The sequence below is a fragment of the Neofelis nebulosa genome, chromosome X (genome assembly GCF_028018385.1).
Source record: "Neofelis nebulosa isolate mNeoNeb1 chromosome X, mNeoNeb1.pri, whole genome shotgun sequence".
In the NCBI taxonomy this organism is placed as follows: domain Eukaryota; kingdom Metazoa; phylum Chordata; class Mammalia; order Carnivora; family Felidae; genus Neofelis; species Neofelis nebulosa.
Genome location: NC_080800.1, coordinates 77476548 through 77501403, shown reverse-complemented (window position 1 = coordinate 77501403; position 24856 = coordinate 77476548). Strand labels below are relative to the sequence as shown.

The 24856-nt window shown below is 36.9% G+C and overlaps 1 protein-coding gene across 3 annotated transcripts in view; it reads right to left on the bottom strand.

Annotated features, from left to right (window-relative positions):
* Positions 1 to 24856, bottom strand: part of DIAPH2 (diaphanous related formin 2) — a 988177-nt gene that overhangs the window by 679923 nt on the left and 283398 nt on the right. The window lies entirely within an intron of this gene.

Sequence of the window (24856 nt, the reverse complement as noted above, 5' to 3'; positions counted from 1 at the left end):
TGTGTATATGCAGTAGTCATATCACTAACTCAATCCCATTCCCTAAGCTGTAGCCAGATGACCATCACACATGTATTACAATGAATATAGAAAATGCAAAGCAAAACCAGATTGCCTAATAACACAAAAACACTAATAAACCCTTAAATAAAAGGAACAGAAAACTATTAGTTGGAGAAGTGGCAGAAAGAGGAAGGGCAGATTGTTCTGGACCATGCCCATACCCTAAAAGAAAAAGAAACATGGTAGTCTGAGATATAACATGCTTACTGTTATAAAATTTCATCCATTATCTGAATTTTGTCAGAAAGGTTCTGGTCTAAATCTCCTTCCCAGGATACTTTAAATCAGGAACAAGTAGCAAAGTATCAAAAGGAATATGACAGATAACATGGCTTGTGATAAAAAGAAAGTATAGATCCTTGTCTACTATATGTTTTTTTTATCTTAGTTATCACTGTTCTTTATCCAATCACCTTTTCACAGTTCTATTGAGGTTTAATGCCAACTAACCAGTCGAAATACCATCATCCGTAGACTTTCTTGTTTATGAGGTCCAAATGGATCCATCTCCCCTATAATCATCTTATTAACATTTAAAGATAAATAGTAGTCTAGCAGTATGCACATCAAGAATACGCCCCTATACTAGTGAAATTTATCTATGAACTTTCAATTAGTATTGCAAACCTCAGGAATTAAGAAAATTTAGTTAAGGTTTGGATCTTAATGTGGTTAGACACCTGGAGATGCAAATATATATTCCAGAGGAAAAGAAAGTGAAGGCAACTCTGAAAAGATATTACAGACCAGGGTTTTCATTACTTCCTTGCTGTATTCTAGTATTTTGGAATAAGTCTTCTTTCTCAAGAAACACTTACAAGTTAAGCCACGGTAACTGCACTTTAGGTACACTGACGTTTATACCACTCCACTAGCTTAGAGACAGAGAAAACAAACTGTTGGTTATATATGTATTCACATATACAAAATAATCTGGTTCTTCCAGTCATTCATTATACAAATAAAGCTTTTTACAATGTACTAACTTCTAAAAGCACTACAGTGATTAAACAGAAAACCTCTTATAGCTACTGATATGATGCTACTTTATCCCCAGTGAATAGCAAGAAAAAATAAGTGGTGATTTATTGCAGAGTTTGATGAAATGTTAAAGGGAAACATTCTCAAAGCAATCAGCAAACTCATAAATTACAGCATAGTAAAAAAGGCCATGAAACAGAATGCCTTGGTTTGAATCATCATTCCCCAATTTATTATCTATGTTAACTTGGGCAAGTTATGTAAATTATCTGTGCCTTATTTTCCCCATATATAAAATATGACTAATAATAGTAACCTCAAAGTGTTATTGAAAATATATAAAGAGAGCTGGTTCCGGAAGATGGCGGCGTAGGAGGACGCTGGGCTCACCGCGCGTCCTGCTGATCACTTAGATTCCACCTACACCTGCCTAAAGAACCCAGAAAACCGCCAGAGGATTAGCAGAACGGAGTCTCCGGAGCCAAGCGCAGACGAGAGGCCCACGGAAGAGGGTAGGAAGGGCGGCGAGGCGGTGCGCGCTCCACGGACTGGCGGGAGGGAGCCGAGGTGGAGGGGCGGCTCGCCGGCCAAGCAGAGCCCCCGAGTCGGGCTGGCAAAAGCGGAGGGGCCGGACGGACTGTGTTCCGACAGCAAGCGCGACTTAGCATCTGGGAGGTCATAAGTTAACAGCTCTGCTCAGAAAGCGGAAAGGCTGGAGGACAAAGGGAGGGAGAGCTGCTGAGCCCCCGGACGGCAGAGCTCAGCTTGGCGGGGAACAAAGGCGCTCGCCAGCGCCATCTCCCCCGCCCATCCCCCAGCCAAAATCCCAAAGAGAACCAGTTCCTGCCAGGGAACTTGCTCGCTCCGCGCAAACACCCAACTCTGTGCTTCTGCGGAGCCAAACCTCCGGCAGCGGATCTGACTCCCTCCCGCTGCCACAGGGCCCCTCCTGAAGTGGATCACCTAAGGAGAAGTGAGCTAAGCCTGCCCCTCCTGCCCCCGTGCACCTTGCCTACCCACCCCAGCTAATACGCCAGATCCCCAGCACCACAAGCCTGGCAGTGTGCAAGTAGCCCAGACGGGCCACGCCACCCCACAGTGAATCCCGCCCCTAGGAGAGGGGAAGAGGAGGCACACACCAGTCTGACTGTGGCCCCAGCGGTGGGCTGGGGGCAGACATCAGGTCGGACTGCGGCCCCGCCCACCAACTCCAGTTATACACCACAGCACGGGGGAAGTGCCCTGCAGGTCCTCACCACTCCAGGGACTATCCAAAATGACCAAACGGAAGAATTCCCCTCAGAAGAATCTCCAGGAAATAACAACAGCCAATGAACTGATCAAAAAGGATTTAAATAATATAACAGAAAGTGAATTTAGAATAATAGTCATAAAATTAATCGCTGGGCTTGAAAACAGTATACAGGACAGCAGAGAATCTCTTGCCACAGAGATCAAGGGACTAAGGAACAGTCACGAGGAGCTGAAAAACGCTTTAAATGAAATGCAAAACAAAATGGAAACCACAACGGCTCGGATTGAAGAGGCAGAGGAGAGAATAGGTGAACTAGAAGATAAAGTTATGGAGAAAGAGGAAGCTGAAAGAAAGAGAGATAAAAAAATCCAGGAGTATGAGGGGAAAATTAGAGAACTAAGTGATACACTAAAAAGAAATAATATACGCATAATTGGTATTCCAGAGGAGGAAGAGAGAGGGAAAGGTGCTGAAGGGGTACTTGAAGAAATTATAGCTGAGAACTTCCCTGAACTGGGGAAGGAAAAAGGCATTGAAATCCAAGAGGCACAGAGAACTCCCTTCAGACGTAACCTGAATCGATCTTCTGCACGACATATCATAGTGAAACTGGCAAAATACAAGGATAAAGAGAAAATTCTGAAAGCAGCAAGGGATAAACGTGCCCTCACATATAAAGGGAGACCTATAAGACTCGTGACTGATCTCTCCTTTGAAACTTGGCAGGCCAGAAAGGCTTGGCACGATATCTTCAGTGTGCTAAACAGAAAAAATATGCAGCCGAGAATCCTTTATCCAGCAAGTCTGTCATTTAGAATAGAAGGAGAGATAAAGGTCTTCCCAAACAAACAAAAACTGAAGGAATTTGTCACCACGAAACCAGCCCTACAAGAGATCCTAAGGGGGATCCTGTGAGACAAAGTACCAGAGACATCACTACAAGCATAAAACATACAGACATCACAATGACTCTAAACCCGTATCTTTCTATAATAACACTGAATGTAAATGGATTAAATGCGCCAACCAAAAGACATAGGGTATCAGAATGGATAAAAAAACAAGACCCATCTATTTGCTGTCTACAAGAGACTCATTTGAGATCTGAGGACACCTTTAGATTGAGAGTGAGGGGATGGAGACCTATTTATCATGCTACTGGAAGCCAAAAGAAAGCTGGAGTAGCCATACTTATATCAGACAAACTAGACTTTAAATTAAAGGCTGTAACAAGAGATGAAGAAGGGCATTATATAATAATTACAGGGTCTATCCATCAGGAAGAGCTAACAATTATAAATGTCTATGCGCCAAATACCGGAGCCCCCAGATATATAAAACAGTTACTCATAAACATAAGCAACCTTATTGATAAGAATGTGGTCATTGCAGGGGATTTTAACACACCACTTACAGAAATGGATAGATCATCTAGACACACAGTCAATAAAGAAACAAGGGCCCTGAATGATACATTGGATCAGATGGACTTGACAGATATATTTAGAACTCTGCATCCCAAAGCAACAGAATATACTTTCTTCTCGAGTGCACATGGAACATTCTCCAAGATAGATCATATACTGGGTCACAAAACAGCCCTTCATAAGTTTACAAGAATTGAAATTATACCATGCATACTTTCAGACCACAATGCTATGAAGCTTGAAATCAACCACAGGAAAAAGTCTGGAAAACCTCCAAAAGCATGGAGGTTAAAGAACACCCTACTAACGAATGAGTGGGTCAACCAGGCAATTAGAGAAGAAATTAAAAAATATATGGAAACAAACGAAAATGAAAATACAACAATCCAAACGCTTTGGGACGCAGCGAAGGCAGTCCTGAGAGGAAAATACATTGCAATCCAGGCCTATCTCAAGAAACAAGAAAAATCCCAAATACAAAATCTAACAGCACACCTAAAGGAAATAGAGGCAGAACAGCAAAGGCAGCCTAAACCCAGCAGAAGAAGAGAAATCATAAAGATCAGAGCAGAAATAAACAATATAGAATCTAAAAAAACTGTAGAGCAGATCAACGAAACCAAGAGTTGGTTTTTTGAAAAAATAAACAAAATTGACAAACCTCTAGCCAGGCTTCTCAAAAAGAAAAGGGAGATGACCCAAATAGATAAAATCATGAATGAAAATGGAATTATTACAACCAATCCCTCAGAGATACAAACAATTATCAGGGAATACTATGAAAAATTATATGCCAACAAATTGGACAACCTGGAAGAAATGGACAAATTCCTAAACACCCACACGCTTCCAAAACTCAATCAGGAGGAAATAGAAAGCTTGAACAGACCCATAACCAGCGAAGAAATTGAATCGGTTATCAAAAATCTCCCAACAAATAAGAGTCCAGGACCAGATGGCTTCCCAGGGGAGTTCTACCAGACGTTTAAAGCAGAGATAATACCTATCCTTCTCAAGCTATTCCAAGAAATAGAAAGGGAAGGAAAACTTCCAGACTCATTCTATGAAGCCAGTATTACTTTGATTCCTAAACCAGACAGAGACCCAGTAAAAAAAGAGAACTACAGGCCAATATCCCTGATGAATATGGATGCAAAAATTCTCAATAAGATACTAGCAAATCGAATTCAACAGCATATAAAAAGAATTATTCACCATGATCAAGTGGGATTCATTCCTGGGATGCAGGGCTGGTTCAACATTCGCAAATCGATCAACGTGATACATCACATTAACAAAAAAAAGGAGAAGAACCATATGATCCTGTCAATCGATGCAGAAAAGGCCTTTGACAAAATCCAGCACCCTTTCTTAATAAAAACCCTTGAGAAAGTCGGGATAGAAGGAACATACTTAAAGATCATAAAAGCCATTTATGAAAAGCCCACAGCTAACATCATCCTCAATGGGGAAAAACTGAGAGCTTTTTCCCTGAGATCAGGAACACGACAGGGATGCCCACTCTCACCGCTGCTGTTTAATATAGTGCTGGAAGTTCTAGCATCAGCAATCAGACAACAAAAGGAAATCAAAGGCATCCAAATTGGCAAAGATGAAGTCAAGCTTTCGCTTTTTGCAGATGACATGATATTATACATGGAAAATCCGATAGACTCCACCAAAAGTCTGCTAGAACTGATACATGAATTCAGCAAAGTTGCCGGATACAAAATCAATGTACAGAAATCAGTTGCATTCTTATACACTAACAATGAAGCAACAGAAACACAAATAAAGAAACTGATCCCATTCACAATTGCACCAAGAAGCATAAAATACCTAGGAATAAATCTAACCAAAGATGTAAAAGATCTGTATGCTGAAAACTATAGAAAGCTTATGCAGGTAATTGAAGAAGATATAAAGAAATGGAAAGACATTCCCTGCTCATGGATTGGAAGAATAAATATTGTCAAAATGTCAATACTACCCAAAGCTATCTACACATTCAATGCAATACCAATCAAAATTGCACCAGCATTCTTCTCGAAACTAGAACAAGCAATCCTAAAATTCATATGGAACCACAAAAGGCCCCGAATAGCCAAAGTAATTTTGAAGAAGAAGACCAAAGCAGGAGGCATCACAATCCCAGACTTTAGCCTCTACTACAAAGCTGTCATCATCAAGACAGCATGGTATTGGCATAAAAACAGACACATAGACCAATCGAGTAGAATAGAAACCCCAGAACTAGACCCACAAACGTATGGCCAACTCATTTTTGACAAAGCAGGAAAGAACATCCAATGGAAAAAAGACAGTCTCTTTAACAAATGGTGCTGGGAGAACTGGACAGCAACATGCAGAAGGTTGAAACTAGACCACTTTCTCACACCATTCACAAAAATAAACTCAAAATGGATAAAGGACCTGAATGTGAGACAGGAAACCATCAAAACCTTAGAGGAGAAAGCAGGAAAAGACCTCTCTGACCTCAGCCGTAGCAATCTCTTACTCGGCACATCCCCAAAGGCAAGGGAATTAAAAGCAAAAGTGAATTACTGGGACCTTATGAAGATAAAAAGCTTCTGCACAGCAAAGGAAACAACCAACAAAACTAAAAGGCAACCAACGGAATGGGAAAAGATATTTGCAAATGACACATCGGACAAAGGGCTAGTATCCAAAATCTATAAAGAGCTCATCAAACTCCACACCCGAAAAACAAATAACCCAGTGAAGAAATGGGCAGAAAACATGAATAGACACTTCTCTAAAGAAGACATCCGGATGGCCAACAGGCACATGAAAAGATGTTCAACGTCGCTCCTCATCAGGGAAATACAAATCAAAACCACACTCAGATACCACCTCACGCCAGTCAGAGTGGCCAAAATGAAGAAATCAGGAGACTATAGATGCTGGAGAGGATGTGGAGAGACGGGAACCCTCTTGCACTGTTGGTGGGAATGCAAATTGGTGCAGCCGCTCTGGAAAGCAGTGTGGAGGTTCCTCAAAAAATTAAAAATAGACCTACCCTATGACCCAGCAATAGCACTGCTAGGAATTTATCCAAGGGATACAGGAGTACTGATGCATAGGGGCACTTGTACCCCAATGTTTATAGCAGCACTCTCAACAATCGCCAAATTATGGAAAGAGCCTAAATGTCCATCAACTGATGAATGGATAAAGAAATTGTGGTTTATATACACAATGGAATACTACGTGGCAATGAGAAAGAATGAAATATGGCCTTTTGTAGCAACGTGGATGGAACTGGAGAGTGTGATGCTAAGTGAAATAAGCCATACAGAGAAAGACAGATACCATATGGTTTCACTCTTATGTGGATCCTGAGAAACGTAACAGAAACCCATGGGGGAGGGGAAGGGAGAAAAAAAAAAAAAAAAAGAGGTTAGAGTGGGAGAGAGCCAAAGCATAAGAGACTGTTAAAAACTGAGAACAAACTGAGGGTTGATGGGGGGTGGGAGGGAGGGCAGGGTGGGTGATGGGTATTGAGGAGGGCACCTTTTGGGATGAGCACTGGGTGTTGTATGGAAACCAATTTGACAGTAAATTTCATATATTAAAAAATAAATAAATAAAAAAAAAAAAAAAAGAAAATATATAAAGAGTAACACATAAAACAACTATAACAATGCTCACCACAGAGTAAATGCTACGTAAGTGTGAACAATTATTATTATTATTATTATTATTATCATCATTTCTTTCTCAGCTTCCATTTGTGAGTTTATTTAAATTAGATTTTCTTTTTAATGTACAAGACTATAATCATTCACCCTGAGGTCAGAAGGTATATAAATTACAAATAAAGACTCTGCATTTTGAAGCAAGGGGGTTCTGAAAAAAGATAAAATGCTGGGACATATTCCAGATTCCACTGATATTGACATAATGATTATGGCAGATATAACTCTCGAGGGTAACATTTGTCTCATTCTAACAAAGAGAATAACAAAATATCCTTAGTGGAATTAGCTTCCTGCTAACAAATGAGAGGTGGACAGTGGAAAAAAAGAAACAGCAGAGAGCAGAAAGTGCTGCAGAAAAACACTTCTAAGGGGGACATGAGGAGTGAAGACCTCTAGAGTCATATACAGTGTAGCTGCCTATTGCACATGCCTGGGTTGTCTCCAGAGACTAGGATGGTAATGTGCAAATTACAGAAGGGCAGTCTTTCTGGTTGGATGTACACTTGTGGGTACACAGCTTAGTGAACAGAGCCAGTACCAAACTACAGCCCCTAGTCAGACTCTCAGCAGGGCACCATTGCACAGTGAAGAACAATAATGGAAATCCTGGCCCTTCTGTACCATGCTCCTAAGAAAGAGCTTCTTTGGAATAGATTGGGATCTTTCAAGCCTGGTACAAATAATTTTTTTTCTACTGCTTAGCTTTCTCCATTCTCTAGGTTGAGCCTGTCCTTTGCTTTTTGTTAAAGTTCCAGAGGGAAGAATTACTGAGATCAGAATCCACTTTAGTCTAGAGCATGCATGAGTGACCGATATTTTAGGCAGAAATATAGACAATTTATATAAATTTGAGGTTGGAGGCACTTGGGTGGGTCAGTCAGTTAAGCATCAGACTCTTGATTTCCACTCAGGTCATAACCTCACGGTTTGTGAGTTCAAGCCCTGCATTGGGCTCCATGTTGGCAGTGCAGAGCATGTTTGGGATTCTCTCTCTCTCTCTCTCTCTCTCTCTGCTCCTCTCCTGCTTGTGCTCTCTCTCTCTCAAAATGAATAAATAAACTTGAAAGAAAGACATATGGGATGCCTGGGTGGCTCAGTCAGCTAAGTATCTGACTCTTAATTTTGGTTCAGGTCATGATCTCACAGTTTTTAAGATCAAGCCCCATGCTGGGCTCTGCACTCTCAACTTGGGATTCTTATCTTGGGATTCTGCCCCTCTCCTCTGTGTTCTCTGACTGTCTCTCAAAATAAATAATAAATAAATAAGATTTAAAAAACACATAAATTAGGGGCGCCTGGTTGGCTCATTTGGTTAAGGGTTTAGCTTTGGCTCAGGTTATGATCTCCCTGCTCCTGGGTTTGAGCCCTGTGTTGGGCTCTGTGCTGACAACTCAGTGCCTGGAGCCTGTTTCACATTCTGTGTCTCCCCCCTCTCTCTGCTCCTCCCCTGTTCCTGTTCCGTGTGTGTGTGCGCGCGCGCACGTCTCCCTCCCTCCCCCCACTCTTCCTCTCAAAAATAAACATTAAAAAAGAAAAAATAAATAATAAATAAACACATAAATTTAAGGATGTATTTGTGTGTACAACTTATAAGATATTAAAATATGTTGGGTTACCCTTCCACATACATATACACATGTGTACACGTGTATACACATGACTATGAACGTTTTAAAATCTCCAGTATGACACCATTTCTAGAAGCCAAAAACACAACTACTAGAATTATAGGATTCCTTTTGTATATTGCTAATTGAATATATCAAGTGATACACAAATATTGGAAAGAGAACAGAGACCAGTTACCTAAAATAGTTGCTTTGAAACTTTCTTATATACCTTCCAGAAAGCCTCCAAAATAATTTTTTTTGGAGTTCAGCAAATAAACTCAGCTATCTTAGATGCAGGTTACTTTTCCACAAGTACTAGAGTGCTGTTCAAAAAGATTATCATATAAAGAAGTTATTTTACGTTCTTTTTTTTTTTTTTTTTTTTATTTATTTTTGGGACAGAGAGAGACAGAGCATGAACGGGGGAGGGGCAGAGAGAGAGGGAGACACAGAATCGGAAACAGGCTCCAGGCTCCGAGCCATCAGCCCAGAGCCTGACGCGGGGCTCGAACTCACGGACCGCGAGATCGTGACCTGGCTGAAGTCGGACGCTTAACCGACTGCGCCACCCAGGCGCCCCAATATTTTACGTTCTTGAATACAACTCTCCAATGTTTTCACAAATGAAGTTGTTATACTGGTGCTAAAATCCCTCTCTCTGTCTGCTAAACTGAAATGAAGTAAAATATTACAATATATAGCAATGGTCATGGATAAAGTTGGAGAGCTCAAACAACCCACCAAAGATTCAGATTTGGTGCTAAGTTTTCTGGGCTATAAAAGATGAGGAAATAATCAACAGTCACAGTTTCTTTACTTAAATCCACTTATTCTATAAGATTAAGTTATCAGAGAAATGCCTGCATAAGCATGGAGCACCTAAAAATGAGTGAGAAGGTCCTTTGGTATCTACCATAAACAATAATAAAGCCACAATAAGAATACTTCAAAATTTACAAGAACATTTTTTCACACACATATAATTTTGACACTTTATCAATTTTTGGCACTTCAATTATTAATAAATGCCAAATTTACTCTTAACTCCAAGAACAAGATAATGTATAACCTTTAAAAATTTCCTGGATAGAGGGTATTATTTATATTTGGAAAGAGGATTGTGGAATATGCTACTTCAGGACATTTAGTAGAAGATTCAAAAGAAATGACCTACGTTTCTTTCTGAACTCGAGGGGGTTTTTAGCAGTATACTTTCGGTGCCCCTCAGGCATACAAAAATGTAAAGATATCTCTTAGATCACAGATTTAGTTGAATGAAAATAAAATTCTCTCTTCACCATAGCCAAATTGTTCACTTTGTAATTAATTCACACCTAGCACACAATATGACCTCAGCCTAGAGTAAATAAAAAAAAACATTCAGAGATACAATATTCATTTGACCAAATTGTTAAACACAGAGGGAAAAAGTAAAATCATCTTTACAGTCAAATCAAAAGAGGCACAAACCCTGAGAGTTGAAGCAAAGGTTAATGCTAAAGCAATACATTTAATTTTCATGCATCAACACTGAACTAATCCAATCTACACTGTATCCCCTATTTTTAGAGATATTAGCATAGTACATACAAAGATGGTTTTATCTTGATTATCACTTTGTTTTGATCCTCTGATCTTTTTCTGTCATTACTATTGCCCTTATCCTTTTCTGATTTGATGGCTAGGAGACTGGATAGTACTTTATTTGGCAAAGCCCCAAACCTAAAGATGATTGCTGATTCCTTATGTTTTTCTTATCCCCTGTATTCAACTCATCAGTAAGTCCTCTTCACTTCTGAAGATATGGATTTTAAATTCCCCAATTCATACGCTTTAAAAATTACTTTCCTGGGGCGCCTGGGTGGCTCAGTCGGTTAAGCGTCCGACTTCGGCTCAGGTCATGATCTCACGGTTCGTGGGTTCGAGCCCCGCATCGGGCTCTGTGCTGACAGCTCAGAGCCTGGAGCCTGTTTCAGATTCTGTGTCTCCTTCTCTCTGTGACCCTCCCCCGTTCATGCTCTGTCTCTCTCTGTCTCAAAAATAAATAAACATTAAAAAAAATTAAAAAAAATACTTTCCTTAGTCATAACATTTAATCTTACACCTAAGTAATTCCCTATCATATTACTGTATTTTCTCTCCTTTAGAATAGTTCACACTATCTGAAATTCATATTAATTACAGGTTTATTACTGTGTTTTGTGTTAGACTGTAAGTTCTAAGAGAGTCAAGATAACATCTGCCTTAATTACGGATAAATCCCCACAAGACCAAGACTAGCATCTAGCATAGAATGGGTGCTTTATATATATTTGTGAATATATGTGTGTTTCATATACTGAAAAATAAATTTACTGATTACTGTGAAGGGACTCATAGTTTCTTTGAAGATTGCTTACTATATAATTCTTGACAATAAAAAACTACATTTCTGAGATAATGTAAGCAGTCCCCTCAAAAAAAAATCCAATTACTAATTCTATAAAGCAAATGCCTAGTTCATTGGCGAGCATATTATGCCACCCCTAACAATCTTTATTACAAACTTAATTTTCTTTTGACTGGATACTCTAATTGCTGTCTTCTCCACTCCCATTTCCAAACTTCAAAATACAGATCAACCCAAAAGTCCACTGGAACTTTTTTTTTTTATTATTATATTGAGTTTAAGGAAGCGATGAGAGGACTCAGATAAAAATAGGGCAACAACTATGCATAACATCACTGGAAAATACTGTCCCTGTCACTGCATAGAGTGGTTCTGTTACCACACAACAGTTTATATGTGTCTAAACAGCAACAAAAGATAATTTGGATCCTAAGAAATTCTTGAAGGTAGTAGAAGAAATCATTATCTTGACTCTAAGAAAGCAAGCAGGCCCTAAAGTGTAGAAATACAGGAATGCCATCATAGCAAAACAACGAAATCCCTTTCCACCACGGAGAATTAAGTTGCTCATTCTGTGGGTCACAGGCCTAATGGAGCAATAAGCATTCTATGAAAACTAGTAGTGTATATAGCATATTATAGAAATTCAATACATATTTGTTGCATGGGCAAATAAAACAAGGAAGATAGCCTCAATGGCAGCTCGGAAGAATTGCTAGAATAATGCTGTTAACTCATTTCTATGCTAAATTAGTCTCTATGTAGTCCATTGTTACTTATTAATACCTATACATGGAAATGCAGCCCCCAATACCCAAGCATCAGTTGATCCAAGATTTGTGAAAGGTAAATTTGTCAGTATGTTCGTTATGCAGGTATACAGGTCCACTGAGAGAAGGGAGATATGCATGTCTGAAGGAAACAGGCAAAAGGAGGCTATTTTTTAAAGTTTAGTTGCAATTAATTTAGACTTATATTGTCTACAAGGTTTATAAAAATATGTTTCATCTTTCATTAAAATTTAGTCCCCAAAAAACTCTTCAATCACTGCTTAGTAACAGAGATTAGCACTGAATATCTCTTGGGAAATGTATTGTCCACAAGCAGCAAACTCTGTACAGCGGTTAGCATATTGTTATATTAAGCCTATTAGATGATTCATTTAACTCATAGCTGGTGCTTTACTAAGGTATTAGTGCATCAATATATTGTTTATTTTGAACGGCAAAGAGCTGTGTAATATTACATGTGCCCCAGTGCCCACCTCTATATCACAACAGAAATAGGTTGCTTTAATTCTATAAATTTCAGGGTATACACCCTTAAGAGCTAAGGCATTATTAATACATCCATTCATTATGTTTAGCATTTTATTATACACACACACACACACACATACATAATATAAATAATAAAGCAGGGAATATTTTCATTTCTTCTCCGAAGATCACAATGATGAATTTTAATATGATAAAGTAAGCTACAGATGTTCCATAAGCAGCCATTCCACAAATTCCAATGTCCTAGCAATTTTTACTTTCTGTATGGAAAGTTGCTTACTTCCCAAATGAATTTCCTTAGTGGCAGTTTTCAACCTAAAATTTGTTCAAAAATACTCAAAACAGCCTGACTCTAGGTAAGTACTGATAACTTAATTATTCATAATGTGCAACTATTTATATGCTGCAAACGCACATCTTAATGTCACCATGTATCTTTTGATGATTCAAATTAAAATTATTTTATGTAAAACCTCTCATCTGACTTTAATTCAAAATTCTGAAGTGAAGAAAATGTGAAAGGAATGCCTATGAACACCAAGCATCCTAGTGAGCCAGTACTGATGGGCATTAAATAGAATGATTCTTAAAAATGACCAAGCACTTTTCACATAAAAACTAAAGTTTTTATACATAATATGATGTCAATTTGACTAAAATTGTTATAAAATTAACTTTTTCACAACCTTTTAAATGGTTTATATGTTTTCAATGGCTTTTTAAAAACAATCTATTTGAAACAGTATAAAAAATGTACATTGGTAAGTTGACATATTGATTCATTCAAAGAAGCATGCTTTCATGCCTGCAACTGCTATATACAGTCACTCCCTACCAGATTTTTGGAAATTACCTTGGAATTCTAAATTGCAAATGTCACCTTCAAGATTTAATTCTAAAATAAGTATACTGAAATGCTTAATGAATAATATTGTTCAGATTCAGAAGCAACTCAGAGAGAAATTAGATAATAGAGAAATTTTCCCACATCCAGCATATATCACTGAACCAGACTAACTCTCTTCCCTGCTGCCACACAAATTCTGGCTTCTAGGATAAACTGCAGACCTGCCTGGGCATGTATCAGGCCAATAGAATGGAACTGCAGTTTCTATCATATATACTTCATAAATATATAAAAGGAACCTATATTACAGGCTACATAACTGGCATCATGTAAATGAACCGGAGCCTGGCAATTTGCATAATAATTAAGACCACTGGGTTCAAACTCACTTTGCTATCTACTATCCTGGTGACCTTTAGGCAAGTCACTTAAGCTCTCCATGACTCAACTGTCTCATCTACAGAATTGGAGATAGTCACATTATCTCATATGTTTTCTTTCATGAGGATTAAATAATTTAATATATGTAATATATGTAAAAAAACAATGTGCAGTATAAAACGAATGCTTTATAAGTCAACTATTTTCTGCCTCTATATCTCTTATGTAAACACGGTATTTCCATGTCATTTATATGTTCCTGGTTGTCAACTTCTTAGTGGCTAAAAGATGCAAACTACCTTCAGTAACCAGCGAACAAAATGCTCACAGCACAAATTGAATTTAGCAACAGCTCATGAATGAGTGAATTTTACATATATGTATATGTAACTCCATATATTGCAACTCTAACCACATTAATCCTAGGCTGTTTGTTGGACTCTTACCAACAATACTGCTGTTGCTGCAAGAAAAAAAAAAAAAAAGGAAAACCAAGATGAGGGAATTAAAACAATCTACAAAGAGAGTGTTAGCAATTTAAAATAACACCCAAAACAGTGCAAATCCGCTGTATTTCTTATGACTATGAAAGAATTCAATAGCGGATACAGGATTTTCTGCAATGTATAGCCCAGGGGAAACTTAAGGCATGAGAAAGCATGTTTCCCAAAGGCCAAGAGCCCATTTTTTCACTGCCAACAAAAGTTTAAGATTATCTTTGAAAAACCTTTAATAAGCCCTGGTAGATATATGATCATATGAGTATTGTTCTCACTCTTTCTTTTGCTTCTTACCTCTAGTCCAAGAGGACACAAATAGGCCTGAGCTAAAGTTACTGACATACAAGAAAAAGATTACCACAAAAAACATTTAATTGCCTTTACCTTCCACATATACCTCCAGAAGATTTATACTTTCATTCCAATCTTTTTAATTTTTTAAATATTTATTTATTTTTGAAGGACAGAGAAACAGAGTATGAGTGTGGGGGTGGGGTGCAGAGAGAGAGGGAGACACAGAATCTGAAGCAGGTTCCAGGCTCTGAGCTGTCAGCACAGAGCCCGATGCGGAGCTCGAACCCCCAAACCACGAGATCATGACCTGAGCCGAAGTCGGATGCTCAACCAACTGAGCCACCCAGGGACCCCACTTTCATTCCAATCTATTAAAGCAAATAATTAAGAGCTGCTACATATATCACATAAATACTAAATTATTAAAAAAAAGATTACCCATTTATAGCCACTTATACATAAAAATCAGAGGAAACTCTTAAGACTACTAATTGATTATATCCTAACAAGGTCTAATCTAATTAAACTTATTTATTGGTAATAATTCTCAAGAAAATATTATGTAATATATAAATGTTGAGGCACAAATATAATCTGCCCACCGAGAAAACTGATCATGGTATTTTGAAAAACATTATTAAATCTAAGAGAACTGATAATAATTGCCTCAATGTCTCTGAAGGTATGAAGAAATGTAGACTCATCACTGTCACAAAGTAAAAAAGATACCATAATATTAGGATAATGAAGAAAAGGCTTTGTAAAATTGCCTATCTCTCTCCATAAAGCTTAGCTAAAATATATTCAGTTATGTCCCTGAAAAATAGCAAAATTAAGACTGTGTTGTATATATACACACATATATATACACATACATACACACACACACACTAATGATATATTGTTACATATATTGTTATATATATTTATAATAATGATATATTGTTATATCCTGATCTTATGAGGCAATAAATTTTAAAAGAACTTTTAAAAGTTATATACATATGGAGAGAGAGAGAGAAGCAAAAAGAGAGAGAGAGAGCGAGAGAGAGAGAATCTTAAGCAGGTTCCAGGTTCAGGGAGCCTGACACAGGGCTTGATCTCACAACCTAGAGACCATGACCTGAGCTGAAATCAAGAGTCAGATGCTTAACTGACTGAGCCACCCAGGTGGCCCCCAAATTCTTCAATATTAAACAATTTAAGAGCTCTATAGTATGGAAATGTTCTCAGGCACTGCTACTGCAGAAAGCAAATACTACCAAGTTCATATCTATCACAGAAAAGGCTGTTTAAAATAGCTGACAATTACCTTTGTCATCATATAGATCTACCTATGGCCAAATGTTTAAATTGCTTAGAACACTACACCAAGTTCATGTGTCCAAATCTTACTGTGTTGGTTACCTTAGTTGTGTACCAACTCTGTGCAATGTCAAGTAATAATATTAATAAATTGAATGTCTAAAAAATGAGAATTTTAGAACCCTATTCTTCTTTAAAAATGTTTATTTATTTATCATGAGAGAGAGAAGGGGAGGGGCAGAGAGAGAGGGAGAGAGAAAGCTCCAAGCAGTCTATGCACTGTCAGTGCAGAGCCCAATATGAGGCTCGATCTCACGAACCATGAGATCATGGCCTGAGCCAAAATCAAGAATAGGACTCTAAACCAACTGAGCCACCCAGGCATTCCTAGAACCATATTCTGGTCCATCATGCAGATATACTAACATTTGATAATATAATAAATTATTAAAATACTTAAATTGTCATCATTGAAAAAAAAGCATGTGAAATAGAATAAAAATGCCAATAATCAACAAGAATGTAATTTGATTTGCACTAAAAGAACAAATGGTAGGTAAAACCTAGGAGGGAAGTGATAGCATCTTTAGTATTACTATTAATGGAACAAAAGGAACCTAATCATACCAGCTTCTCCTTTCAAAGAAAATTACAAATATCCTAATAGAACCACATGTCACAGAGCAGTTACTTTTATTGCTTTCTATTAAAAGCAATAAGATGCTAGAAATCAGATGATATTCTTCTATTAAAAGAAATCAGATGCTAACACATTGCCAGGAGCATGTTATCAGTCTACTCTTATCACATGAAGCCAGACACAGTTGAATCTCGGTAAACCATTCAAATGGAAGGAATATTGATAATCAACAATAGTTATTTTTGCCATGTAAACGCATCACATAGTTTGTTTAGATTCCTATAAAATTAATTTAAGTTAACAAATGTGATCCTGAAGCCAGCATTAACAGGTAACAGAAAGCATAAGGAAATGGTCCTGAAGAGGTAGGGAAAAATCAGACTAGTATTAATATTTGGCCAAAGATAAACCAAAGGCAGGTCACATGTATATGGAAAACTTAGCCAAGGATGGATAGCAACTCCAACATATGTTCAATCTTTCTAGATTGGCTTTATATTGGGATATATGCTTTGCAATACACTGTACATAACTTTTTTTAGTGGGCAAATTAAATCATTCAGTTCTGTCACTTTATGAGTATATTTTTACTTGGCCCAATTGATAGACATATATTAACACTATAAGCTAGGTAGCATTGGGTAGGCAAGAATAAGTTACTTCAAGGGCATGATCATACATAAACAGTCTATCCTTATCTGTGGAACAGATGACTGGATCTTAAACAGAGATTTTTTTTTATCATAGAGCTTTCATCGGTACAGTCACACTGCAGAGAAATGTAGTAGTATTTATAAGCATGGGCTATGGATTCAGCCTTGTTTTAATGGATCCTATTTCCATGTCTTTGCTTATACAGCAAGTATAGCAAAGTGGTGAAGCATGTGGGCTGTGGAACCATCCTGCTTAAAGTTGGTTTCCAGCTCAACTTTGCTCATTTGCAAAATGGCTACAAAAATGGCATCTATATCATAGGACTAAAAAAAAACTTAAATGAGGGGCATCTGGGTGGTTTAGTCAGTTAAGTGTCAGATTCTTGATTTCAACTCAGGTCCTGATCTTGTGGTTTGTGAGATCAAGCCCCATGTTGGGCTCTACACTGATAGCACAGAGACTGATTGGGATTCTCGCTCTCCCTCTCTCTCTGCTCCTCCCCCACTCATACTTGCTCAGCTTTCTCTTTCTCTCTCTCTCTCTCTCTCAAAATAAATAAACATTATAAAAAATGAAATAATCTATGTAGAACATTTAACAAAGTATTGGGCATATAGTAAGTGTACCACAAACATTAACGCTTCTAATTGTTAAAATTGTCAATTTTGTTGTGAGTCTCTTATGTGTATTTATCTTCATTCTCACAGAATTCCTTTTGATGGTCCTTCTATTTCCTGATCATTATCTTATTTTAAAGTTCTTTACATAGAGATACTAAGGGATTACATGGATTCCTTAAGGTCAAACAACAAATCAGGAATTAGGCATTTACTTATGTACACTGAAGTTCTATTTAAAGTGGACCAACCATAAATTATACAACTTTATTGTCTAAATAAACAATAGGCCACTAGTGAAAAAACCCTACCTTTCACATTTGAAAATTTTAACATCTGTAGAATTTACATACACAAATATATATTGGTATAGCTTTATATATTAATATAATATATAGCAAAATTTATATATAAAATATAAACACATACATGAAGTTAATAAATATATTTTATATAATCTTATATGTTTACATAATATATAAATCAAATTTATATATATAAGTATATAGCCATACACACACACACACACACATACACAGCTAAATACAGAGAATTACTAAATCATCACAACTAAACTGGGCAAATTAACAAACTACCAAAGCCAGACTGAATTATGTAGATATCTGGTATTTAATCAGTCATAAGATACACACACACACACACACACACACACACACATACACACACACACAGACCAAATGAATTATTATTTTTTTTTAAACGTTCATTTTATTTTTGAGACAGAGAGAGACAGAGCATGAACGGGGGAGGGTCAGAGAGAGAGGGAGACACAGAATCTGAAACAGGCTCCAGGCTCTGAGCAGTCAGCACAGAGCCCGACGCGGGGCTCGAACTCACATACCGTGAGATCGTGACCTGAGCCGAAGTCAGACGCCCAACCGACTGAGCCACCCAGGCGCCCCCCAAATGAATTATTAAATATACACATTTCCTACTATGTGCAGACATTTGGATTTAGACCCATATTTTATTTGCCTTGGCATTATGAAACTGTAATTCATTTGTGTGTTCAATGCACACTTACATTTGCCAGAAGCTGTAGTACATGCTGGGAAACAACAGTAAATTAAATGGAAATACTTCTCTCTGCCTCCAAGAAGTTCAGTGTCTGATGAGGGACACAAGTGAGTAAGATTATAATATATTGTGAAGACTGCATTATGATGGAAGTGTTATCTAAATAGACACCAAATGATGAACTGATGAAAGTGTGTTCAGAAAGAAGTTGCAAAGTCTTGTAACTGTCTCTGTTCTAGGAACAAAAGAGTTCAGTCTAAGGACAATTTAGGCAAGTAAATACATTAGGCAGTTAAATACAGAGGCAAATGACCTTGAAACACATGAGGAAGAGTTTAGATGCCCCTTTGAAGACAATAATTTGTTGTTAGTTAGTGAAATATTCCAAGCATGGGAGTGCAATAATAATTTACACTTTAGAAAGACAATTCTGCCTAGCCTGTAGATAACTGATCACAAGGAAATAAGACTGAATGCAAAAACCAGTTAGAATTCTGTTGAAGTCATCAAGGAGAGAGATGTTATAGAAACTGTAATGGCTGGGAAATAAAATTGTATATATTCACGTGGTAGGCATCTTCTTAAATGTTTCCCAAATGCAACCTGCCCCCTGGTATTCATGCCCTCGAGTAATGATGAAATTAGGCTACAAAAGACTGAGTTCCTTTCTGTTTTCATTTGCTCTTCACTCCTTCCTGGTGTGTATGCTTTAATGAAGCAAACTGCCTTTTATGAATAGCACTACTGAGAGGTCTCTGAGGCAAGGAACTGAGGGCAGCCCCTGGATGACAGCCAGCAAAGAAAAGTGGAGACCCTCAGTCCAGTAGCCCCAAAGAAAATGAATGCTTCCCAAAATCATAGGGGTGAGCTTAAGAATGATTATTCCCCGTTCAAGCCTTTGTATTAGACCATAATCTGACAACATTATATGCTTCCTTGTGAGGGACCTTGAGGCAGAGGACCAAGCAGGACCTTGAGGCAGAAGACGAAGCTGAGCTCTGCCAAGATTCCTGAAACTGAGAAAATAAATGTGTGTTCTTTCAAGCTGCTCAATCTTCAAGTAATTTGTTATGTAGCTATAGGTAACTAACATTATCCACAAAAATAAAATAAGAAGTTAAAGTTATTTTAACATGATAGTCATACACAAAAATGTGAACGTGTTTTCAAGTGCAATTGTCTTCCTAGAGGCATGTGTTAAAATGAAACTGATATGTTTACGCTATAATCTTGGATTTCTTGAGTCATCTTCCATACAGTATCAGTATTTGGAAAGCACCTAATAACAAAATTTAGCTCACTTACTCAATCCTTTTGCAATATATACATGTATCAAATCATTAAAGTGTACACCCTAAATGTATACAATATTATGTCAATTATATCACAATAAAGCTGGAAAAAATAATTAAAAAAAACAAAAGATGAAACTGATGTAAATAATAATAATAATAATAATAATAATAACAAAAAGGAAAGTTTAAAACTAGGGAAAACTTAGTAACAACCATATATCACTGAATAACCTATTAAAAAGAAAGAATTAGGTGTGCCTGGGTGGCTCAGTCAGTTAAGCGTCCGACTTCAGCTCAGGGCATGATCTCAGTTCGAGCTCTGTGTCAGACTCTGTACTGACAGCTCAGAGCCTGGAGCCTGTTTTCGATTTTGTGTCTCCTTTTCTCTCTCTGTCCATTCCCTACTCATGCTCTCTCTCTCTCTCTCTCTCTCTCTCTCTCTCTCTCTCTCTCTCTAAAAAATAAGTAAACATTCAAAAAAATTTAAAGGAAAGAATTAAATTTACTCTCACTGACAAGGACTAACCGACTAAAGAGATTACTTATATATAATGCCTCAGAAAAGGTACCATATTTGAATTTCTCTAAAGTAAATATATTTCTTAAATCAGAGAAATCTTTTTCATACTTCTTATATCATGCAAGATATAGTCTGGAAATTCATTAAGTGCCATCAATATACAACTGGAATAAAACATACCCCTTTGCGGTTTTATATAGCTGTGTTAAAATGTTCCACTGGAATTTATTATAAATAATTTCCATTTGGCAAAATAAACCTTTTTTTTTTTTCAAAATAAAACAAATTTAGGGGCGCCTGGGTGGCTCGGTTGGTTAAGTGTCCGACTTCGGCTCAGGTCAGGATCTCACGGTCCGTGAGTTCGAGCCCCGCGTCGGGCTCTGTGCTGACAGCTCAGAGCCTGGAGCCTGTTTCAGATTCTGTGTCTCCCTCTCTCTCTGCCCCTCCCCTGTTCATGCTCTGTCTCTCTCTGTCTCAAAAATAAATAAACGTTAAAAAAATTTAAAAAAAAACAAATTTAGCTAGAACAATAATTGTAAATGTCAATGAGTATCTGTGTGAATTGTAAATGCTATCAACTTAATACCTGTTATTGTGCCTAATCAATACAATACTTATCTGCAAAAATTACTGAAATGGGGAGAGACAGTCTCACTAACTCATGGCTAAAAAGTGTCATATTAAAATAAGACAGTGTTTATAATGTTATGAAGTTAACCTCAAAGAAGCTCCATGAAAATCTAATTACTTTATATATCCTATGTATATTAATATATCCTTACCAAATGCGTAATGACATGAAGACCACATTACTAAATTCATTATGAGAAGAGACAGCCTCAAGTCATACCAATGCTTTACAATTGATAGATTCTATACAGAAAATACCTTTAAAAATCTTAGAAAAAAATAACTTTATTCCCTTCCATGAGCGTACAACTTTCTAACTTTGGTTTAAGTTCTAAAGAACTGACTTCAGTACCAGGATAATACGATTACACACTTCACAAGATAATACAATGTATGTGAAACTATAACATTAAGAAAGGATCAGTAAAGTATGCAACAACATGTACAAATAGCATAAAAGCCATTAAAAGCCATTGTTAGGACTCTTAAATGTAGAGAACTGATGGTTATCAGAGGGAAGGTGGGTGGGGGAATGGTTGAAACAGGTGATGGGGATTAAGAGTACATTCAGTAATGTATAGAAAACTTTGAACTACTATATGGTACATCGGAAACTAATATAACACTGTATGTTAACTATACTGGAATTAAATTTTTTTAAAAATAAAAAAAAAATCAAAGCCATGGTTACAACATAAGAAATTGATTAAGAATAAACCTGGGTTCAAACTTCAGCTTTGACACTTACTAGCTATGTAAAAAAGACATATAATTAAATCCCCCATAGTCTCAGTTTCTCTACCTATAAAACAATAATAATAGTATCCAGGGTTGATGTGAGGATTAAATGAGATATGGATTTAAAATGCTTATGCAGTTGTTGGGACATAGTAAATGCTTAATAAGTGTGCTATTAGTATTATTAGTAGTGATGGTATTAGTGGTAGAAGTAGCACAATGACCACATCATCATCAATATATAAAGATAAGCCATTTTGATGCCTACTCCTTTAGCAAGATGAAGACACATGGTCTCAGTTTCTCTCTACAGTTAGCAACTCTTATAATTAATGTCATGCATCTCTGGCTCACAAATTCCTTGTTTCCTCTTCTACATAACAGAGGTAATTTGTTTGATGCTGTAACATGCTAATCAGAAATGAATGTGTGTATCATCATAAGTTAAATTATATACAGGTATGTATGGTGTTTAGTTGGCTGCTTGAAAGAATTAAGCCTTCTTGGTTTGTTTCCATGTGTATTAAAGCTTGTACTACAGAGCATGCATATTGTGTCATTAAGATGACAGATTGTTTGTGAGGACACCAGGTCCCTCAGCACACTTTAGCACTATTTTATAGGGAGCGGGCACTCTGGGACTGACATCTCATTATTTTCAAGCCAATTCCAAGAATTTCTATATTATAAAGACAGACATGAATTAGATTTTACCACTCTCATGTTTTTTTTTCATTACTACACTAAATATAGAAGACTGTATTAAGCAACAAAACAAGGATGGCTATATTCAAAAGGAGCCAGCTGATTCAATGACTAAGAAACACAATTTAAAATATGATCCTAGAGGAAAAGTGCTTTTACATAAATACATCTTCAAATTCAGTTCCACCATAATTTTGAAGCTATGTCCAATATCTCAAAATGACATTTATATGCATTTGAAATAATTATAACACCTCAATTTTCTGTTATTACTAAAACTAAATTACACTACAGGAATATATTATTGAAGAAGCTAAATTTCATTAACCTTTTATGTTTATTTATTATATTTCCTCCAAGCAACATTAAAACCAAACAACTTCCACACAATCTTTATTCTTCCTGAAGCCTTTAGAGAACTTCAGAAATTCTAATTAGAATTAGCAGTTATAACCTACATTTCTTATTATTAAGTTTAGTTAATATTAACCATCATTACTTTAACTCTTATATAGTATCACTCTTAACTGTAATTACTATAGATTTTTAAGGAAAATGATACTATTTCTATAGCTTTGATAGGTATGTGGCCCCAAATACCAGCAAACTGAATACTAAACTAGAACCCATATACAAATTCTAACAGTAACATATGTAATATATATTCAAAATTACTAACAGGGTCTCTTGCAGCTGCATCTAATACATACATATTTTTTTTTCATTTAACCAGAGAGCATTTTGAGGTATTTTTTGTCATACACCATCATTAATGCTTATAAGAACCTACATATTATAATCATGGGAACACAGAATTTGGGAACTAGAAGACCTTAGAGATTAAGAGTAAGAATTCCTACTGATCAGGATATCATCATGTCTTGCCCAAACTACTGGTGGTTTATTCACAGTCAATGCTCTATCACATATTTGTGAATTCCCATCCTCTAGATGTCTGCCAAAGGTCTAATCAATAGTCAATTATTAAATTATTGGGTCCCTAAAGCTTAAAAAACAAAACCCCCTTTCCTCAGTATAAAGTTCCCTTTACCAGTTTCACCTTCAAGTCCCAACTCAAAAGGCTGTGCTTTCAACAGCTGTACCTAACCCAATACACACCCCACCCTGTATGCACCTCACCCCACCTCCAAACTTTTCTAATAGTGTTCTCTGACTAGAATGTCTCCTTTCCTTCTTTCTCTTTTGAAATTCTACTTAAATATCAAGGCCCAGCTCAAATTATACCACATGTTGGATCTCCATTTGCCCTACTCAAAAGGAACTATATTTCCATCCTGGGCTCCTATTAAAAAAATATGTATGCTAACATGAAACACAACTTGACTAAATGTAGTGTACCTCTCTCTCTCTCCCTCACTAGATGGTAAGTTCCTTGGTGCAGAAAACAAGACCCTATTCATTTCTCTCTCTCCCACGGAATATAGTAACTTGCATATAGTCAGTACTCTACAAATAAAAATTAAATGAAATGAGACATCCATTCTCTCTTAAATTAGAAATAATTTGGTTTATTAATAAAAAATTAAAAATTGTTTGTTTTCTCTATAACTCTAAGTAATTCAAATAGAAAATATAATTTGACGGTACTCCCACATATTATTTACACATTTAAATATTATAAGAATTAGAGGTATTGTTTTTAAGTATATTTATTTTATTTTGAGAGAGAGAGTGTGAGCAGGGGAGGGGTAAAGAGACAGGCAGAGAGGATCCCAAGCAGGTTCTGTGCTGTCAGAGCAGAGCCTGATGCTGGGCTCAAACTCATAAACTGTAAGATTATGACCTGAGCTGAAATCGAGAGTCAGACACTCAACCGACTAAATCACCCAGGCACCCCAGGAATCAGAGACATTTAAAAATTTCTTTCTATTTAGCAGTCTGAAGCACTTGGAACTTCTAGGTTAAACATTTTCTTAACACAGACTAGTAATGCTTTCAATGTAT